This window comes from Mus musculus, chromosome 14 (assembly GCF_000001635.26).
Source record: "Mus musculus strain C57BL/6J chromosome 14, GRCm38.p6 C57BL/6J".
NCBI lineage: Eukaryota > Metazoa > Chordata > Mammalia > Rodentia > Muridae > Mus > Mus musculus.
The window spans coordinates 13,777,124-13,799,857 of record NC_000080.6 but is presented as its reverse complement, the minus strand read 5'-3'; the positions used below and the strand labels follow the sequence as shown (position 1 = coordinate 13,799,857).

The 22,734-nt window shown below is 42.2% G+C and overlaps 2 pseudogenes; both read left to right on the top strand.

The window, feature by feature from the left end:
* On the top strand, positions 8,035-8,829 carry Gm3637 (predicted gene 3637; annotated as a pseudogene).
* On the top strand, positions 21,383-22,119 carry Rpl19-ps4 (ribosomal protein L19, pseudogene 4; annotated as a pseudogene).

Here is a 22,734-nt window from a genome sequence, read left to right as displayed (position 1 = left end):
CCATGAATAGTTCATTAGGAAAATGAAGTCACTTAAAAAGTAACACAGCTACAAGAGTAAATCTGTACTTGAAGTTTCATTATATTCTCTATCTCCCAATGACAAGGTGTTATAGGAGAATGACCTACACTATGTTTAAGAATTTGATTGTGTGTTCGTTCCAGTTGCCACCCCCCACCCCCCCACCCCCGCACAATCTTGGGCACAAACTCAGTGGGCCCTAGCACGCCCAGGATCTTGGGATCACTGGGTGAGTGGAACACAACATCTGTTCCAAAAAATCCCAGAGGGTGTTGTGCCATCAGGAGCAGGGACAAAGGAAAGCTGCCAACCAGTGGCTGGGTTTCTTTTTCCTTGGTGCCAGCCCTGCGCCATCTTGGGCACAATCTCGGCGGAGGGTCCAAAGATACTCAGAGGACTCTCCATGCTGCAGGCTCCCTACCATATCCAAGATCTTGAGATCACTAGTGAGTGGAATGCAACATCTGTTCCAAAAAATCCTGAAGGATCTTGTGCAAGCAGGAACAGGGACAAGGGAAACCCACCCAATCAGAGGTTGGGGTTTGTTCTGGTTGGTGCCAGTCACATGCCATCTTGGGCACAAACTTGGCAGGCCATAGTACACCCAGAATCTTGGGATAACTGAGACCAGCCTACACAGGAGAGCACATGGGCGGCAGAAGCAACAGAGCTTCTTAGACAGGGTCCCTTAGGGACTTCATCCTCAGCCAGGAGACAGAGCTGAGACCCAGATATCTGGACAACTTCCCTGCCAGAGGAGAGTTGGCTTCCAGGAAGGGCTCTGACCCCAGGACTCAGGAGGTGGTTCTGAGCTCCAGACTTGGGTCCACCTTCCCTGGAAGAGGAAAGCTTGCCTGCAGAGAGTGCTCTGACTACTGGGACTCAGGAGAGAGTTGGACTCCCAGGAGTGCTGACAGAGGAGGAACAAAATTATAGAAGAAAACTTTCCTAACTTAAAGAAAGAGATCCCCATGAACATACAAGAAACCTACAGAACCCCAAATAGACTGGTCCAGAAAAATGATTCCTCCCAACACATAATAATCAGAACAACAAATGCACTAAATAAAGATAGAATATTAAAAGCAGTAAGGGAAAAAGGTCAAGTAACAAATAAAAGGCAGACCTATTAGAATTAAACCAGACTTCTCATCAGAGACTATGAAAGGCCGAAGATCTGGGACAGATGTTATACAGACCTTAAGAGAACATACATGCCAGCCCAGGCTACTATACCCAGCAAAACTCTCAATTACTATAGATGGAGAAACCAAAGTATTCCATGACAAAACCAAATTCACACAATATCTTTCCATGAATTCAGCCCTTCAAAGAATAATAAAGAGAATATGCCACAGACGGACCTCTTTTTTGGGTCTCCTATCTGCACAGAATGGGTCTCTGGTTGCAGGTGGGCGAAGGAGTCAGCGAATGAATGACAAACAGACACAAGGGAGTGTGCTGTATCTGAATGTAATTTGTCAAATGGAGCATCAAACTTTTTATACAGAACAAAATAGGGAAATTAGGTGACACATCAGCAAGGTACAAATGAGGTTACTGGATGCTTAATGACTCTTACACAAAACAGAGGAATGTAAACACAAAGACTGGCAGGAACTGGGCAATAAAACAACTGAGACAAAGTCAGCCCTATCTAAGGTCAGCTATAGTCTTAGAAGCCAGCTGTGAGGTCTTTTCACTCCTAGGGCAAGGGCTTTCACACCCAAGTCATGGTTCTAATTAGGGAGTTCCGCTCTAGCCAACCATCTCATGAATAATGCAATACTCTAAAACCACAGCCTGATTTACTTCCGAAACCATTGTAAATTCCTGTATATGGGAGCAACTTGGCTTTTATTCTAAGTGATAGTGTGGGGGGACTTTCTACTAATAAGCAATGTAGTCTGCCATACATAACTATAATAAGAATTTTAAACTTATGGCACTAAGCTTGCCCAGAGATTTTTAACTCTGTAGTAGAGAGTAATGCCTGATTTCTTTCACTGTCTCTCTTACAATACTAAAGGCAATTCTGAATGCCACTGAATAGGCAACATTCTTACTGAATTCCAAGCCTAGGACTCAATTCAAATCTCAAGGACTACCTAGGGCATTGCTGAAGGCTAGGAAGCAAAGTTCGATTTTGCTTAGGTATTTGGCAAGTCATTGCTTGGAGGCACCTATAACAAAACAATACTGAAAGGAAGCACACAGATCCATTCGCAAGGACAAAATTGGAGCATAAGTGCTATGGAATGCCACAGTTCCAGGAGACTAAGTTTCCATGAAACTCTTCACCTCAAGACTGCGTCAAGGCTTTTGGCGTATCATGCATGACATTACTGGAGTGGATGTAGCAGAAAAACACCAACACAAGGACAGAAATTATGCCCTAGAAAAAGCACGAAAGTAATCCTTCAACAAATCTAAAAGAAGACAGCCACAAGAACAGAATCCCAACTCTAACAACAAAAATAACAGGAAGCCACATTTACTTTCCTTAATATCTTTTAATATCAATGGACTTAATTCCCCAATAAAAAGACATAAACTAATAGACTGGCTATATAAAGAGGACCCAACTTTTTGCTGCTTACAGGAAACCCACCTCAGGGAAAGACAGACACGACCTCAGAGTAAAAGGCTGGAAAACAATTTTCCAAGCAAATGGTCCCCAGAAAAAAGCTGAAGTAGCTTTTCTAATATCGAATAAAATTGACTTCCAACCCAAAGTTATCAAAAAATACAAGGAGGGGCACTTCATACTCATCAAAGGTAAAATCTTCAAAGATAGACTCTCAATTCTGAATATCTATGCTCCAAATGCAAGGGCATCCACATTCATTAAAGAAACTTTAGTAAAGCTCAAAGCACACATTGCACCTCACACAAAAATAGTATGAGACTTCAACACCCCACTCTCACCAATGGAGAGATCCTGGAAACAGAAACTAAACAGAGACAGAGTGAAACTAACAGAAGTTATGAAACAAATGGATTTAACAGATATCTACATAACATTTTATCCTAAAAGAAAAGGACATACCTTCTTCTTAGCATCTCATGGCACCTTCCCCCAAATCATTCATATAATTGACCACAAATCAGGCCTCAACAGATACAAAAATATTGAAATTGTCCCATGCATCCTATCAGATCACCATGGACTAAAGCTGATCTTCAATAACAACATAAATAATAGAAAGCCTACATTCATGTGGAAACTGAACAACACTCTACTCAATGATACATTGGTCAAGGAAGAAATAAAGAAAGAAATTAATGACTTTTTAGAGTTTAATGAAAATGAAGCCACAACATACCCAAACTTAGGGGACACAATGAAAGCATCCCTAAGAGGAAAACACATAGCTCTGAGTGCCTCCAAAAAAAAAAAAATAATACTAGAGAGAGCATACACTAGGAGCTTGACAGCACACCTAAAAGCTCTAGAACAAAAGGAAGCAAATTCACCCAAGATGAGTAGAAGGCAGGAAATAATCAAACTCAGGGGTGAAATCATCCAAGTGGAAACAAAAAGAACTATTCAAAGAATCAACCAAAGTAGGAAGTGGTTCTTTGAGAAAATCAACAAGATAGATAAACCCCTTAGCCAGACTAACTAGAGGACACAGAGACAGAATCCTAATTAACAAAACCAGAAATGAAAAGGGAGACATCATAACAGAACATGAGGAAATTCAAAACATCATCAGTTCCTATTACAAAAGGCTATACTCAACAAAACTGGAAAACCTGGTAGAAATTGACAATTTTCTAGACAGATACCTGGTACCACAATTAAATCAGGATGCAATTAATGATCTAAACAGTCCTATATCCCCTAAAGAAATAGAAGTAGTCATTAATAATCTCCCAACCAAAAAAAGCCCAGGACCAGATGAGTTTAGTGTAGAGTTCTATCAGACCCTCAAAGAAGACCAAAATCGATTTCTCCTCAAACTATTCCATAAAATAGAAACAGAAGGTACTCTACCCAATTCATTCTATGAAACCACAATTACTCTGATACCTAAACCATATAAAGACTCAACAAAGAAAGAGAACTTCAGACCAATTTCCCTTATGAATATTGATGCAAAAATACTCAATAAAATCCTCACAAACTGAATCCAAGAGCACATCAAACTGATCATCCATCATGGTTAAGTTTGCTTCATTCCAGGGATGCAGGGATTGTTTAAGATACAGAAATCCATCAATGCAATCCACTATATAAACAAACTCAAAGACAAAAACCACATGATCATCTCATTAGATGCTGAGAAAACATTTGACAAATCCAAAAGCCATTCATCATAATAGTCTTGGGAAGGCCAGGAATTCAAGGCCTAAACATAATAAAAGCAATATACAGCAAACCAGTAGCCAACATCAAACTAAATGGAGAGATCCTTGAAACAATCCCACTAAAATCAGGTACTAGACAAGACTGCCCACTTTCTCCTTACCTATTCAATATAGTACTTGAAGTTCTAGCCAGAGCAATTAGATATCAAAAGGAGATCAAGGGGATACAAGTTGGAAAGGAAGAAGTCAAAATATTACTATTTGTATATGATATGATAGTATATATAAGCAACTCAAAAAATTCCACCAGAGAACTTCTAAACCTGAAAAAAAACTTCAGTGAAGTAGCTGGATATAAAATTAACTCAAATCAATGGCCTTTCTCTACACAAAGGATAGTCAGGCTGAGAAAGCATTTAGGGAAACAGCACCCTTCACAGTAGTCACAAATAATATAAAATACCTTGGTGTGACTCTAACTAAGGAAGTGAAAGATCTGTATGATAAGGACTTCAAATCTCTGAAGAAAGAAATTAACGAAAATCTCAGAAGATGGGAAAGATCTCTCATGCTCATGGATTGGCAGAATCAATATAGTAAAAATAGCTATCTTGCTGAAAGCAATCTACAGATTCAATGCAATCCCCATCAAAATTCCAACTCAATTATTCACAGAGTTAGAAAGGACAATTTTCAAATTCATGTAGAATAACAAAAAAACCTAGGATAGCAAACAGTGTTCTCAATGACAAAAGAACCTCTCCTGGAATCACCATGCCTAACCTCAAACTGTACTGCAGAGCAATTGTAATGAAAACTGTATGATACTGGTACAGCGACATACATGTAGACCAATGGAATAGAATTGAAGACCCAGAAATGAACCCACACACCTATGGTCACTTGATCTTTGAGAAGGATGCTAAAACCATCCTTTGGAAAAAGATAGCATTTTCAACAAATGGTGCTGGCACAACTGGTGGTGATCATGTAGAAGAATTCAAATTGATTCATTCTTATCTCCTTGTACTAAGGTAAAGTCTAAGTGGATCAAGAAACTCCACATAAAACCAGAGACACTGAAACGTAGGATAAAGTGGGGAAAATCGTCGAAGATATATGCACAGGGGAAAAATTCCTGAACAGAACAGCAATGGCTTGTGCTGTAAGATCGAGAATCGATAAATGGGACCTCATAAAATTGCAAAGCTTCTGTAAGGCAAAAGACACTGTCAATAAGACAAAAAGGCCACCAACAGATTGGGAAAGTTTCTTTACATAGGGGACTAATATCCAATATATATAAAGAACTCAAGAAGATGGACTCCAGAAAATTCAAATAAACCTATTAAAAATTGGGGTACAGTGCTAAAGAAAGAATTCTCAACTGAGGAATACTGAATGGCTGAGAAGCATCTGAAAAGATGTTCAACGTTCTTAATCACCAGGAAAATGCAAATGAATACAACCCTGAGATTCCACCTCACACCAGTCAGAATGGCTAAGATCAAAAATTCAGGGGCTGGCGAGATGGTTCAGTGGTTAAGAGTGCTGACTGCTCTTCCGAAGGTCCTGAGTTCAAATCCCAGCAATCACATGGTGGCTCACAACCACCCATAATGAGATCTGCTGCCCTCTTCTGGTGAGTCTGAAGTCAGCTACTTACATTTAATAAATAAATAAATTAATTAATTAAAAAAAAATTCAGGTGACCACAGATGCTCGCGAGTATGTGGAGAAAAAATCCATTTTTGGTAGAATTGTAAGTTGGTACAACTACTCTAGAAATAAGTGTGGTGGTTACTCAGAAAATTGGGCATAGTACTACTGTAAGATTCAGCAATACCTCTCCTGGGTATATACCCAGAAGATGCTCCAACTTGTAGTAAGGACTAATGCTCTACTATGTTCATAGCAACCAGAAGCTGGAAATAACCCACATGTCCCCCGGCAGAGGAATGGATACAGAAAATGTGGTACATTTACACAGTGGAGTACTACTCAGCAATTAAAAACAGTGAATTCATGAAATTCTTAGGCAAATAGATGGATCTGGTGGAGATAATCCTGAGTGAGGTAATCCAATCAAAAAAGAACACATGATTTGCACTCACTGATGAGTGGATATTAGCCCAGAAACTTAGAATACCCAAGATACAATTTGTAAAACTCATGAAACTCAAGAAGAAGGAAGACCAAAGTGTAGATACACTGCTCCTTCTTAGAATGGGGAACAAAATAGCCATGCAAGGAGTTACAGAGACAAAGTTTGGAGCTGAGATGGAAGGAAGGATTATCCAGAGACTGCCCCACATGGGGATCCATCCCATATACCACTACCAAACTCAGACACTATTGCATATGCCATAAAGGTTTGCTGACAGGACCCTGATATTGCTCTCTCTTGTGAGGCTATGCCAGTGCCTGACAAATACAGAAGTGGGTGCTCACAGTCATCTATTGGATGGAACACAGGGCCCCTAATGAAGGAGCTAGAGAAAGTACCAAAGTAGCTGAAGGGGTTTGCAACCTCATAAGAGGAAAACAATATGAACTAACCAGTACACCCCAGAGCTGTGTCTCTAGTTGCATTTGTAACAGAGGATGGCCTAATCTGCAATCAATGGGAGGAGAGGCCCTTGGTCTTGTGAAGATCATATGCCCCAGTACAGGGAAATGTCAGGGCCAGGAATTGGGAGTGGGTGGGTTGGGGAGCAGGGAAGGTGGAGGGAAATGGGGACTTTGAGGATAGCATTTGAAATGTAAATGAAGAAAATATCTAGTAAAAAAATTGATTGTGTATATTTGTTGTATATATCACAGGATATTTTCATATAACTGCACCTTGTACACTGAGCAAATCCCCTCATGTCCTTTACCTTCACGTTTCTTTCATATCCCTTCAAAACTCAACATGGTCAGTTCTTCACAGCAACAGTCTTTTTTTTTTTTTTTTTAATCAATGGCTGTATACGTTTTTGATTGCTCTGATGAAACTCTATGACCAATGCACCTCAGAGAATGAAGTATTATTTGGATTGACGGTTCCAGAGGAAAGAGAGTCTAGCATGGTGAGGAAGCACTGTGGCAGAAACAGGAAGCTGGAAGTACTCAAAACACAATGCAGAGACAGCAAACTGGAAGCAGGGTGAGCTATCAACTCTCAAAGCCTTCTCTCAGGGGCATGTGTCCTCAAGCAAGTTGTATCTCTTAAATGGCTCCAAATAGTGCCATAAACTAGGGACCAGGTTTTCCAATACATGTGCCTATATGAGACATTCCTCATTTAAACCACCACAATGATGACATTTTCCTTTAGCCTGTTGTCCTTCTCCATTTGTCTGATAGCTTTCTTTACGAGTCTTCTTCGTGTGTGTTCTTTTGTGTGTGTTTTCTTGTTCTTGTTTCTTTCCATAATGAAAAACTCAGGAGTCCAAGCAGCAGTGTGGCAACCTGTCACACTTGCAGATGAGACTCAGGTGAAATGTGCATGTCTCCTACCTCAAAATGGAGATGTGCTTAATTTAACAATAAAAAATGGGGAAAAATACTCAAACATTCTGTGAATGTGAGCTCCATGGAAGCTCAAAGTGGGAACATAGCTTAAGAGACAGAGGGAAATAAGAAAGTTAAAGACATTCTTCCATCCCCATCTACCATGTTGACCAATGTCAAAGTGGTGCCACAGCCTCCTGTTCTAAAGAGAAAAATGACAAATGACATAGGGTGTGATATTAAAAAAGAAAAACCCAAAGAAAGCCCTGAGTCCCCTGAGGAAACAAGAGGCAGAGTGCAAAGCCAGCAGCTGAGAAAGGAGAGGACAATGTTGTGTCCAGGCTGCCCCAAGGACTGACAGGTGTTTTTGAGGACACCTCATTTGTCACCCTGTCTAATCTCATCAAGGAAAACACTTTGATGGCTATAAAAGTCTCCAAGAACATGACCAAAATCTAGGACAAAAGTATCAGGCTATTTTGGGAGGCAGGAATCTATCAAGTGCAGAACAGAGAGTGGCAAACCTTAACTCACTTTTCTAATCCCTATGATTAAGCTAAAAGTTCCTGCACAGGATTGTAACAGCTATCCTGACTGTAACCTCCCAGAGAAGTGGCCATACAGACCTTTGCATTCTCAAGTTGCTAATGACACACCTTGTTCACACATAGAACTCATCATGAACATCAGTAAGAGGGCTGCTAAAGCAGAGATGCTTGCAGATGGAATCAACATCCCCCGTGCAATCTGGCCGCCCCTGAACAACATGCAGAACACCCTAAGGGTTATGTACAAATCCTAGAGTGTCTGCTTATTGATGAGGACTGTATCTTGGATTCTGGGTTTGAAAAGGAAATTAAAGCAAATAACGAAAAACTTTGTCAACAGAGAGTCACACAATGATTCTTTTGCCACACATATAGTGGAAAGTTGTAGGCTTTATAAGAAATTCTCTAAAAAAAGAGGCTTGTTTTATGTAATTGTTGATGACAATGAAGATACACATGTGCAAGGACATGTGTGTGTTTGCTCTATGTGCGGGTTTTTCATGTGAGCGATGTAATTTGTCTTAGGAGCTCTGTCTTTGGGTTTCAAAGTGCCTCCTGTAATTGACATGATTGTGAACAGAAGGGAAGGCACACTAATCCCCTCTCTGGAGATCTCTTCCCTCAAGAAAGCGCTGTATAAGCCTGTCTCCTGATAGTTCTGAAGGGATTGTAGCAAGCATGAACATGGCAGAAATGGCTTTTGCAGGCCTTGTCCTTCTTCCCCACTCCCTCTGTGTTGCTAAAATCCATTAGATTATACTCCTATAGCTAGTCCCCAAGGCCAATTTCTTATTTGGTCAATTCATCCTCCTGAGACTGACTACCAAGGTCAGTCATCAAGGTCAGTTATCAAGGTATTCAAGTCCACAATCAAAATCTGTGGTATTCCTTGCTTCCTGACTGCCAGCATATAGAGCTACATGTAAGAACACTTACAATCTATAGCAGGAAGGAGATGTCCTTCTACCTGAATGAACTTTCCCATTTTCTTTCAACAGAAACGTTTGTGCCTGGTCAAATATTTCTGGTTGTTTTTCATCATATTATTTTAATTTAAAATACAACCCACAAAACAAATCATGTTGTTTTAATACCCTTGTTTGCATCTCTCATTTCTGGTATGTGGAACGTTTTGTGGCTTGAACTTTGTTAGCTGCTCTTGCTAAGTGACTTATGCAAGCAGTTGGGGGAAGGTGTAAAAGAAAACAAACAAACAAAAAAAAAACAACCTCCACCCTCTCTCCTGCTGTGCAGTTCCCCTTGGAGCTATTTTCTCTGAATTGAAACATTCCTGTTGGAGGGAACCTGGGGAAGGAAACAGAACCCTAGGATCCCCCAAGAAAGTAGAAAAGCTCACCCTGGGCCCCTGCTGCCAGCAAGTTATTCTGGGAGCTTTGGGGATCCAGTTTTTGTGAGTCTTCATCCACCCTGTGATGGCTTTTTGATGATGTAGCTGCTTTAGGAACACCCTTGTTCCAGTCTGGGATGACTCTGTTTGGGATGATGTCTGTTGATACTTTCCTAGAAAAGTCGCAGAACACCATTACTGGAATTTTTGAACTAAGGCTCATGTTCTGGTAGCATAAATAAATATATAATTCTCTCAATGGAAACAATCTTCCACCTGCCTTTCACTTTGGCTATATCCCTGATCAGAAGGGTCTTTTGAGACTCTGGGATTTCTTTTCTTTTTATTCTAATAATTCTTTCATTAGTAAATATTTAAAAGAGCTGGAAGAGGCTGCTAATGGACAGTGAGTAGCCTTGTTCTACAAATACTGGGGATCTGTGAGGAGGGTGTAAGATGAGTTCTCACAGAGAGTATGGGCTAGAATTGAATGGAAAAACAATTACTATGCTATTAGCCATAGCTCACACACCTGGAGCACTTAGCTTGCCCAAGGCTCATGCAAAGAATTTTGCATATCTGCTCTCACTAAAGTCACACTACTCTGCCAGCTGGGAGTCATATTTGCTCCTTTACTTAAGGAGAGGCAGAGACCTGATTGTGAGTTACAGGAAACCTGAGAGCCCAGAAATAAGACCAAGGAAGCAAGGTCTCATTTCTTCACAGATAAAACAGGAAGGAAACTTCAACATAGTCATGAAGTTCATGTGTTTTTGTAAGGAGGGTGTTAGAATATTTTCTAAGCTCCACCCTATAGTCACCTGGCAGCAGCCTGACTCACTATAAAAGGGCCTGCTTGCCCCCTCCCCTCTCTTGCTCTTGCCCCTTCCTCCCTCTTTCCCCATTACCTTTCCCCATCTCTCTCCACATGCACATGGCTGGCCTCTACTCCTCTATTCCACTACTCTTCTCTCTTCTCTCTCTCTCTCTCTCTCTCTCTCTCTCTCTCTCTCTCTCTGCCTTTCTCTGTCTCTACTACCTCTTAACTCCCCTTCCCATGCACTGAATAAACTCTATTCTATATTATATCATTGTGTGGGATGCCTCAGCAAGGGCCCACCGAGGCACCCCTTTCCCCCATAACTTATCACACATTTACCAAGATATATTTTATTTCCCTTTACCTTTTTATAAACACAACAGAGGAAAACCTCCAGAGCATGTCTGGAAATTTTTATGATCTTGAATGCCACAGAGCTTCAGAAAGACCACACCAGGCCAACACTTCCACGTGAGGTTTAGTGGGAGAGAGAGGGGCAAGGTGGTAGCAGAAAGAGAAGGGGGGGGGGAGATAGATAGATAGATAGATAGATAGATAGATAGAGATCAGGGGGCCTTTCTTTATATATGGGTGATGATGTAATCACAGGTAAAAGTGGGAGGTGAGACAAGTGGGTTCTGGGAAAATGGTGGCTGTTGCTTTGGCAATGACTATGTGATGTCCCGGGTTTAGGAGGTCCTGATACCGAAATACCTCCCTTCTTTTTATTATAAAGGGAAAGGGGAAAAAGGGAGGGGTAGCTGATGGTGAAAAGGGAACTAGGGTGTCTCTTAAGCTACTTCCTGCTTGTTGGGAGCTATTAAGGCAACACTATTGTCCTGATCTCTAAATTGGGCCTCTCCCCCCACCACCACCGAGAAGAAAAGAGGGTCAAAAGTGGGCCACCGACACACTGCTCCGAGAACAACCACAGATTGCTCCAGCCCTAAGTCAGCGCTGGATGTTCTGACCTCAAGATACCCTGATACCGCCAAGTTTCTGCTTCCCCGTGTAACTTCCTAAAGAATGTGCAATTCTATTGCCCCACCCCTCCCGCCGATAAGTACCTGTACTTCCCCTTTTCCTTGTGCAATTCTACTGCCCCATCCTTCCTGCTGAAAGGTACTTCCCCTTTTGCTTGTGCATTTAAGCCTTGGGCCTTTCTCAATACATTGGGGTCTCGATGCAATTCAGAACATTTCTGTGTCGTTATTCACACAAGACCCTCGTCTCTCTCTACCCCCCAATTTGGTTCTTAGGAGAAGGTCCCCTTCGAAGAAGTTATTCGAGACCCTCGAATAACTGGACCTGCTGGACAGGTCACCTGCTGTCTAGAGGTGTCATCAATTTTTGGGCATAGCTGACTTTCATCATCGGGATCCACTTGGTAAACATTTGCATCAGGTTCCTCTGTGGACAGTGGCTCCTCTGTGGGCAGCAGCTGGTGATCCTGTAACAGGAGCTGATAAATAGTTTGGTTAGAAACTTTTTGTATTTGTCATTGAAGGAATGTAGAAACAAGATTAATGAGGCAGGGAGAGAATAACACCAGGAGAATGACTAGAAAAGGCGTTACAAAAGGGAGTATCCACTTCCATATAGGATTTTAAAAAATCAGAGAACTGGAGGTCTTATGTTCCCTGAAATTCTTTATATCTGACTGTACCTCCTGGATTTTATTCTCACTGTTGGCACGAGGGCATTCCAAAGCTATGAGGCAACAACAAGACCTGCAACCTGACCTGAGACCTGAAGACCATTTGCCAAGCCAACAGCCACCATATTCCAGAATCCATTTGTCTTACCTCCCACCCTTACTTGTTTTCCACCATTTTCCATATAAATAAGGAGAATGCCCCCTCTTTGCTCTGCTCTCTCTCTTTCTTTTCTTCCTCTTCTCTTCCCTTTTCTCTCTGCCACTCCTTTGTCTCTCCCTTTCAATAAAACCTCTTCACGTGGAACCACTTTGGTCTAGCATGCTGCTTGGTGCTACCTGCTACTCTAACACATCACTCACTATCCTGGATTGGTTGACATAGAAACAGCATTCTTCTTGGAGGGACAGGCAAAGACCACCTTCTTTAGCTGTCAGAACATCTAGCCCCCATGGGTTCAGAAGCACCACAGCTGCCAAAGAATCGATCTGTTTCTGGATAGCAAGCACAGTTTCAGTCATTTCTTGAAGATTGCTTTTAAACTGGGAAGTGAATGCATAGTAATGGGTCATGGAAGACGTTATCCCTGCAATTCCAGTACCAGCACCAATGGTTAATCCCGTAATGACCAAGAGTGGCACAACCTGAACTGCCCTCTTATGTTGGGCAGCTATCATATCTACAACTGGGATTGGCAGGGGCTCATTTCCCAGGATTACTCCTAGTTCAGGGAAAAGAAGTACCAAAGTGCAAACTCCTAACTAGCTGGTGGGTAGGCGATGATATGCCTGAATGCCGCAGAGAATTGATGTGTTCTGGACTGCAGGGCATTGTGGCAGAGATGATATATCGAGGGTATGGTTCTATTGCAGTCTAGGGAACTTAGCATTTCTATAGAACGTGTCATGGAGGTCTTAAAACAGTTTGCCATGCCAAAGAGAGGAATAGTGGTAAGATATAGAGTCAGGGCAACTTTGGAGTCAGGGCAGCTGACAAAGGGTGAGGTAAGGTTACTTGGCAGTATCACTGGAGAGGCTGTAAGTGACAATTGCGAGTTAATTCCAGGGGGTACACATAACCAGCAATCTTTAAAGCGTATAGGCCTGGTGACATTAAGGAGTTGGTATTCTGAGGTCAAGGTCTGAAGTAAAAGGCAAAATGGCAAGTTAGTGCCATTTATGAGGGGTGATATCAAAGAGGTAAGGACCTTGGAGGAGTGTTTGATTATCTTCCCTACTTTCCCAATATCCAGGAGTGGGCAATTGAGACATATTTTCTCTGGATATGGATAGTACTTACTGGGGACCGTGGTTGATTTTTATGGTAGAGCTTACCAACAATTCCTGTCTCCCATCTGGAATCCCATGGGTCTTGTATGTAGAAAAAGTGTCTTGTGGTGTTGATAGAAGAAATGATTGGTCTGTGATCCTAGTATATGTATCCGATAAGACCAATATGGTAGCCCCCATATTTGTCTGGCCATTTTCTACAATAATCTTTTGTCTGATCAAAGAGAAAGCACATATAGGGATCATAATATTAAGATGGGATAACAGATACAGGGATGACAGCAATTTGGATCGGTTCCTGGCATCTGGGTATGGAACAGTTTCCTGACCCTATTTGGAAAGACTGTTTTCTGTGGGGGTTTCTTGGACCTCGAATCTGCAAATGTAAGGGCTACCCTGGATGGAAATGAACAGCAACAGCAGGGGGGATATGAGAAACCCATGTCTAATCTGGTGAGGTCAAACACAGCTTCCAGAGTGGAGTCTTATTTTCTGGGATTGGGGACAAGGTAGGTGGTCTTGATGTCCTCTGGAGTTTAACAGTTAGGATTGATGTGTATGAAGAAGAGTCATTTTTAGGTGAAGAAATGAAAGGTTTGAGGTGAGACAGATGGGCCCAATGAGAGAGTCCCTCGAATTTAGCAGCTGTAGGGGTCACGAGGATTACCTTAAAAGGGCCCTGCCATTTAGGAGAAAGGGGTAAGGGCCAATGTTCTGGAGGGGAGACCAGTTAGAGAAAGACCAGGAGTTAGGGCTGGATGTCCATATATGAGTTCAAAGGCAAGATGAGGAGAGGTTGCTTGATACAAGCTCATAGCCTGAAAAGAACCAGAGGTAGGAGTTTTACTCAATCAAGGTGAAGTTCCTGTGACAGCTTAGCAAGAGTGGTTTTTAAACAGTGGTTAGTTATGTCTACCTTACCTGAAGATTGTGGGTGGTATGGAATATAAAAATGCCAGGGGATGTCTAGGGCCTTATATAGAATTTGAGAAACTTGGGAAGTAAACTCCGGACCCTTGTCTGATTGGAGAGAGGCTGGGACACCAAGCCTGGGAATAATCTCTCAGAAGAGGAGATCAGAGACCATCTGAGCCCTTTTGTTATTTGTGGGAAATGCCTCCACCCAACCCAAGAAGGTGTCCACTGAGACTAGGAGGTACTTGGCACATCTGACAGTGGGTATGTGGGTAAAAAGTTACCAGTCAGTTCCAAGAAGGGAACATCTAGCCTGATGGGTAGGAAAAAGGGTGCTACGACACCTTGAGTTGGAGTCAGACATCTGACAGATTTTGCAAGAAGCAGTGATAGATTTTAAAAAGCATAAGTCCTCAGGAGTAGGCTTCAGGTGGGTCTTGACAAAAGAGGACAATGTTTGGCTGTTAGGATGAAAGAGTTGGTGAAGATAGGACAGAATTTGGTGGGTATCAGGGCATGAAGGTACAAATGTAGGTTGTAGTGTAAGAATGTTCTGGGGAGGATGAGACAAGTCTAGGCCCCTAAGGGTCACAGCTCTAGCTGCCTTGTCAGCGCTGTGGTTTCTCTTGGAGACAATAGAGTCATCCATCTGGTGATATCTACAGTGGACAGTCCCAATAGCTATGGGGAGATGGGAGGCCTTTAGCATGGCCATAATTTGGTTTGCATTAGTTATGACCCTACTTTTGTGGTAAGTAATCTATGCTCCTTCCATATAGCAGCATGGGACAGGAAGATATTGAAAGCATATTTGGAATCTGTGTAGATGTTGATGGATTTTTCCTGTGCCAGTTGAAAGGCACGGGTAAGGGCTATTAGTTAAGCCTGTTGATTGGTGGTATGAGCAGGAAGGGGCTGTGCCTCCACCACTTCGGTGTCTAATATGATGGCATAGCTGGCCCTTCTGTCTCCTTCATGTAAAAAGGAGCTGCCATCTGTATACCAGGTATAGGTGGTCTGAGGCAATTTGCCTCCTGTATGTGTGAAGGATGAGGTAATAGTTTCTCTAAAGTTTCAGGAGTGAGAAAGCAAGCGGTCAGTATTTGATCGAGGAAAAAGGTTGGAAATATTAAGAGGCAGACATGATTGGGAAGTGAGTGTGGGGTCTTCTATTAGAGTTACCTGAATAGAAAGAATCCTGGAGAGAGGTAAAGTCTATAAGCCTTTAGGAGATATAACAAGCTATGAGAAGAGAAGACAGTTATAGAAGATCCAAAGTTTAGTTTTTTTTTGAGTCTCGAATAAGGAGTTCAATGGCTGCTAAGGTATGAATAAAAGATGCCCATCCCTGGATGGTTAGATCTATTTTTTTTTTTTTTGACAAGTATGCTACAGATGCAAAAGAGGGGCCCAGTTGATGACCTAAGTCTCCAAGGGCAAATCCCTCTTTTTCAGTTACGGAGAGGGAAAAAGGATGAGTCAGGTAAGGGAGATGTGAAGCTGGGGCCTTAACGAGAGCCTGTTGGAGCCATTGAAAGGGCTTGGTAATTGGTTTGAGAATAGGTTTGTAGGTGGACCCTAACACTGCTTCATATAAGGGACAAGAAAGGAGGGAAAAGGAAGGAAGCCATGAATGTAAAAAACTAGGTATTTCTAGGAATGATAAAATCTCTTCCTTTGTAGAAGGAACAGTTAGAGACTGAATCAGATTCTTTCTATCTAAGGTAATAGCCTTGTGGGTTCAGGTAGTTGTTAGTCCTAAGTAGGAGACCTCAACAGAAGTGTTTGGGATAAATCCTCCTGCCTCTGCCTCTCTCCCTCCTTGCCCTATCCCTCATGCTTGCACAAATATGTGTATACACACACATCCCAAACTTTCAAATGCTTCTCAGCTGCTGCTTTATTACTGCTATGTTCAATTCATTTCATCTCTATTGTGCTTCTTTAGTGATATTACTTGTGATTGCATGGACATTTTCCTCTGTCTAGCCTCTCCAAAAAACGATCATTTCTATGCTCACCAAGATCAATAGACTCAACAGTTAGGGATCCAAAATGAGACACTGGTCTATAGTTCGCATATTAAAAAAAAGACTCACCTTCAAGAAAGGTGGAATTTAATTTCGTTTGCTTGGATGATCTGTTGGAGGATCGCAGGAAGTACTTTGGAAATTACTTTTCGGCTAATTTTCTGGGAAGAGGATGGCTATTCTCTAGGGCTGTGTTGCAGGCAGGAAGGCATGCTTTTGAAATGAAGACAAGTGGAGCCATTCATCCCCAGTGACTCACAAGCAATCATGCTGCTTACAGCATTCAATTAGATCTGCCACCACTTTGATCTAGCAAAGGAATTTCTTATTTCTCTGACTTGTTCGGTGCTGAGTGTCTTTCCTGAATCTCAGGCTGGGATACTGCTTGGCAGCATCATTTCTAAGGGGAACACAGCTGAACACCCCAGCAGAGCCCAGAGGAAGCCATGATCCTTTCAATCTCTTTGTGATTAATCAGAGGCTTCCTACACACAGAGTGCTCAGGTTCCTCTCTGGGGAGGCCACATACCATTGTGACCTTGAGCAATTTCCACTATGACCCCTGATTTCCAAGCAAGCCCATTTTTAGATTCTGACATGAGGTTTAAGTAGTAAAGGACAGAAGGTATGCACAACCGAGGATCCCTGTCCATCATTGGGCCATCATTGTCTAGACTCCAGTCTTTGTTGTAGGGTAGACTGAAAATTTGTCAAATATGTGTGAACTCACTTATGTAAGATGAGACTTCCTCCAGAAGGCACTGGGGCTCAATCTTTTCCTTATCCCAGCATGGAGAAATTTATTCTTTGGTGTCCATGTTTTTTGATAGTTTGATTGTCACAGGGTTCAATCATCTCTTTACATTATGTCCTCTCCTGTCAGAACCATTATACTGTGCAAACATTCAAGGTATGTAAATATTTGGTGTGAATCCTTGTTTACTGTGCAAACACCAAAGGTATGTAAACCACGTGGAGTGAATCTTATCTATGGTAAATGCTCACAATATGCTTTCACTGACACCCACATTAACTGTGTTAGACTAGAATATATTTATCTGGCTTTCTATGGTAGCTCCTGAATTTACCCTGCTGCATGGCATGCTCTTAGATACAACAAGTCAGTACAAGAGCAGGCTGGACAGAGGAAAAGCTCAAAGGCATTAAGAGTCAGACAAAAATAACAAGCCAACCTTTTTCATGAGAACATAGCATAGTGTATTTCACTAACTCCTTCACTTCTTAGAATAATCCTGGACAGTTACTATTGCTGCTCTGTTTTACACATGAGGGAGATGAAGGCCAGGGATGTGGAGCCAGCAACAAGGCCACTGAACGATTGGGTTGGCATTGTTTGTATTGATGTTTGTCTTACTTCAGAGCCTTTCAGTCCCCTCTCCTTCATATTCAGGCAAATCCACTTTAGGATGCCCTTTCCCTTCACTCGCAAGCCTGTGTTTACTTGTGGAGAAATGACAGAAAGAATTCTGTTGGTGGTAGGTTGGGAGCACCTGCTGGGAGCACCTGCTTCAGATGCTTTAGTAAACGTGGGTATTATCTTGGGCCCACATGCAATGCACATGTCCACAGTTACATTTTTTGAGAAATGGTACATTTCAGGTGCCAATACAGGCCAAATCCTATATCAGAGGCTTTATTATTTATTTACCACATTTAACAATGCAACAACTATGATAAGTTGCATTACATGACCTGAGGTTTTAGGGTAAAAGTCTGGGCTCTGAAGTTCCAACAAGTTAGCATTGACTGTCTCCTCATTCTGCCAATCAATGTGATGAATAATGGAAATGTTTGCTCATTGTGGCCACACTAGAAGCAAATAAGGGTATCCCACAGTCCTGAAATTCATCTTCCACATACTGACATAGCTTTGAGTTTTAATAGCATGCAGAGGTATACATATTCAGACAGTAAGCAGTCCTGGTTAAAGTCAAGCCACCACTGTTTCAATTCTTTCCTGCAAAGAACACCATAAATATTTATTCATATTTTTATTGAACCAACATTTTATAGACTTCCTGCATTCTTTCAATATTCTAAACATTATATGAACATTATAAACTAAATAGTCTTTGAACTTCAGAGTTGTATAGGTCACAAACTTATACATTGCATAGATTATAAACTGTCAATTCATCTTTGCCTGCTTGTTTTTCTGGCCCTTCAGCACCTGGCTATCACTTTTCTTGCCTTTTCTTTTTTTTTTAAGTTATCTCTTAACAATATTTTCTAGCCCCTGTGAAATAGGGATGAAAAGTACCAACCTTCATATTTTGAGGTTTAAGAGAGGTTAGACAGGAGATAATCTAAGCTCTCTGGGACATTCGAACTCCCTAGTGAGTGCTTGTTTCTATATTAGAGGCTGAGAAATCATGAACCCAGAAACAAAGTGCGTAGGTTACACAAGGGCCTGCTGATAGAGTACATGGGCTTGTGATCATTGCCAAGTTTCAGCCCAAGGACTGGCTGGTGATCATTTACAATCCACCCTCCCACCCCACCCCCTGTTCCTTGCCCCTCACCTTCACCCCTGAGCTTGTGTCTGCTGTGGATAGCACTTGTACTTCTATCCTGACTGAGACATGTTATGTCTTTATGTCACATTTGCAGTGACATGAAGATATGGAGCAAAGACCAAACACTGGCTGTCTCCAGTGAGTCAATGAGGGACACTAATAAGGTGACTCCAAATTGGTGTCACTTGTTCCTCATGAGGAGAAAAGATACCTGAACAAGGATGCCCAGTGGAAGGTGAAGGCCTACTGACTCTCAGTAGCAGGAATTATCAGCCTACAAAAGGCAGTACAAGACAAGATCTGTAACTGGGCCTATCTCTCCATCAGCTTTATCATCTTCACATTCAGATTCCAGAGGTGGGCCTCAGCCATTACATCATCAAATAGCCAGCTTCCACAAGACACATCTCTGCCCTACCATGCCTTCCACCATAGGCCTAGAAACAGTAGAGCCATCTGACCATGGATTGTACCCTCAATTATTGTTAACACCTATTACATCATTGGTTAGAAACAGAGTGATGGCCTTTCAGGAGCAGTCTGGGAGGAGCCCACATAGAAAACCTCAAAGGGCTCTCTTTCAGTGGGGCAGACAAACCTTCAAAACAAGCCTGTTTTTCTCTGAGGACAGATGAACCCAGAATAATCAATTGTGTGATTATTCTTGGCTTTGCAGTTCCATTTCATACATACTCCTGAGCTACTTCAAGGGATCCCATCCAAACAGCTTCTTAGTCTTCAGTTGGTGAAGTAGCTCTTAACAAGCAAGGACAGGGAAAAAGGCAAGCCTTGTCTTGATACTAGAGGTCTAACTGGAGCTGATACCCTTGAAACTGGAAATGCCTCTGATACAGGATGTTTTGGAAGTTATTTCTATCGTCAATTCTTTATCACATCCCAAGGCTTGTCAATCATAAATAATGGCATGTTCTTCAGAGCTTAGATCCTGGCTATGCGAGACAGAGTAGCAGTCATTCAGTGATATCAATGTCTTTATTCCTGGTTTGTGAATACACTATTATGTGGTAAAAGTATTTATGCAGTGGGCCTTGAGGAGTATAGATAATTCTTGATGGTCTAAAGGACCAGGTACAATCACAAGGGTACTTAAGTAGTATGAGAGGGAGACAGGAAGGCCAAAGCCAGAGATGGATATGTGATTGTGCTACTTAGATTTTCATCTCTGTGACAAACATTTGAACCCCCTAAAGTGAATATTTATTTAGGCTCATGGTTTCAGAGAGTACAGTGTGTGTTTGGGTCCATAGCTGTATGCTGTGATGAGACAGATAAGAGATAGAGAAACACAAGGTATATCCCTATTGAACTACTTCCTCCAATAAAGATCCAACTGCCACAGACTCTCTAGGTCCCTGGTCTGTGAAGAACGGGATTTCTTAGGCAGATGGGCAAAGAATTTGGATGAAAATGACAGACAGATACACGAAAGATGTGTTGAATCTGAATGTATTGTTCTGGTTGAGCTTCAGACTTATATAACAACGAATTATCAGAGGATACAAATCACAAAAAGACAAGATGCACTGAAATTCACCAGTTACAGCAGAAAGGAATTTACAGGGACTAATTAAATGTTTACATTAGGGATAACAAGCCCTGCCTAGGATCAGCCTAATGCCAGGCAAGAATTTCACACTTTAAGGTTAAAAGCATCAGGGGGTTGTTAACTCTTGACAGGCCTTAAGAGTAATGCGCTATCACAGAGCTCTAAATTCTTAGGTCTAGTAAAACTTATCTTGTCTGGAGAGTTTCCCCTTATCAGGGTAGTATATCAACTTATACTTGACATAGAAGTAGCCTGTAGTAAAAGATTTCTATCTCAGTGAGACTTTTAGTCTCTATCTGTAAACAGCTGAGTAAAATGGCAAGTGCTTAATTGTTTACTGAATGGGTTAAGCTCCTTGCTGCTATCTGGAATCTAAGAACACTGGAAAAAGGCTTTAGCTATGTTAGAATACAATCTTAAAAGGCATTTACTATAAGGTAATACTATATAGAGTGCACGTGGATCTATACACTAGACTAATGTGGGAATGGAAAAATTAATTTTATGGTTTATATAGATTAGGGAGAAAATGCCAGGCCCCCGGGAAGGGAGTTTCCTTGAAACTCTTTGCTTCATGAACCAGCTTCCCAGCTTTCGCTTTGTCAAGCTGACTCCACCAGAGTCCCTGGCATCCAACCATACCTTCTTTTTCTCCCCCACAGCGGAGGACACTAGAGGCAAGCCTCTTCTGTAGCCTGAGTGCACTCATGGCTTCAGCCGCAGCAGCAAAAGGAAAGAGCTTGTCAATGACTAGCTCCAATAAGGACCCACTTAACAGTCTATTCATCTTACAAAACCATCAGTGGATTAATCCAATAGTAGCAGTTCAAGATTAAGTCATCAACAAGCTCTTTCCTTTTGCTGCTGCGGCCACAGCCATGAGTGTGCTCAGGCTACAGAAGAGGCTTGCCTCTAGTGTTCTCCGCTGCAGGGGGGGGGGCGGGGGGGGGAGTGCGGTTGGGGGGGGGGGAATGAAGGTCTGGTTGGATCCAAATGAGACCAATGAAATCGCCAATGCCAACTCCGGTCAGCAGATCAGGAAGCTGATCAAAGATGGGCTGATCATCCTCAAGCCCGCAACTGTCCATTCCCGGGCTCGTTGCCAGAAAAACACCCTGGCCCAACAGAAGGGCAGGAATATGGGCATAGGGAAGAGGAAGGGTAGTGCCAGTGCTCGGATGCCTGAGAAGGTGACCTGGATGAGAAGGATGAGGATCCTGCGCCGGCTTCTCAGGAGATATCGGGAATCCAAGAAGATTGACCGCCATAGGTATCACAGCCTGTACCTGAAGGTCAAAGGGAATGTGTTCAAAAACAAGCGGATCCTCATGGAGCACATCCACAAGCTGAAGGCGGACAAGGCCCACAAGAAGCTCCTGGCTGACCAGGCTGAGGCTCGCAGGTCTAAGAACAAGGAAGCACGGAAGTGCCAGGAGGAGTGCCTCCAGGCCAAGAAGGAAGAGATCATCAAAACTCTGTCCAAGGAGGAGGAGACCAAGAAATAAAGCTTCACTCGTGTCTGTATATAGCGGCCTGGCTGTGGCCTCACGTGGATCAGTCATTAAAATAAAACAAGCCTTAAAAAAAACAAAAGATTAAGTCATCAATATATAAGCCTTGGTATGTGTGTATGTGGGTTAATGCCTCATATTTGCACTGTAAGAATGATATGCTCATTCTTCTAATATTACATGGTGGCTTCTCCCACCTAGTGGTCCTCTCTCTAAGCCCTGAAAATCTCAGCCCTATCTATATCTCTCCTGCCCAGCTATTGGCTGTTGGCATCTTTATTCACCAATCAGAATTAACTTAGGGGAAGGGTCCTAGGGGATAGGAGGCACACTTAGCATTACAATGCACAGTAAAAGACAAAACCTCAACAAGAAAGCCTGGATTATAATGAGAAACATTTCTTCCCGAAGCTTCTCCACTCATCTGAGTAAGGAAAAGCACATGTGCTTAGCAATATTCAACAGGGAATTGTGATTGTTCAATATGAACTGGGCTCCTGAGTGTGGCTTTCATACAGGAGTCCTCAAAGCCTGTGCCCCACCCCACAGTAACGTACTTTCTCCAACAAGGCCACATCTACTTCAACAGGGTAACACCTAGTTATAGTGCCATTCCGTATGGGACAAGTACTCAAACACATGAGTCTATGGCAGCCATACTCCCTGTCCTCTATAGGCTTGTAG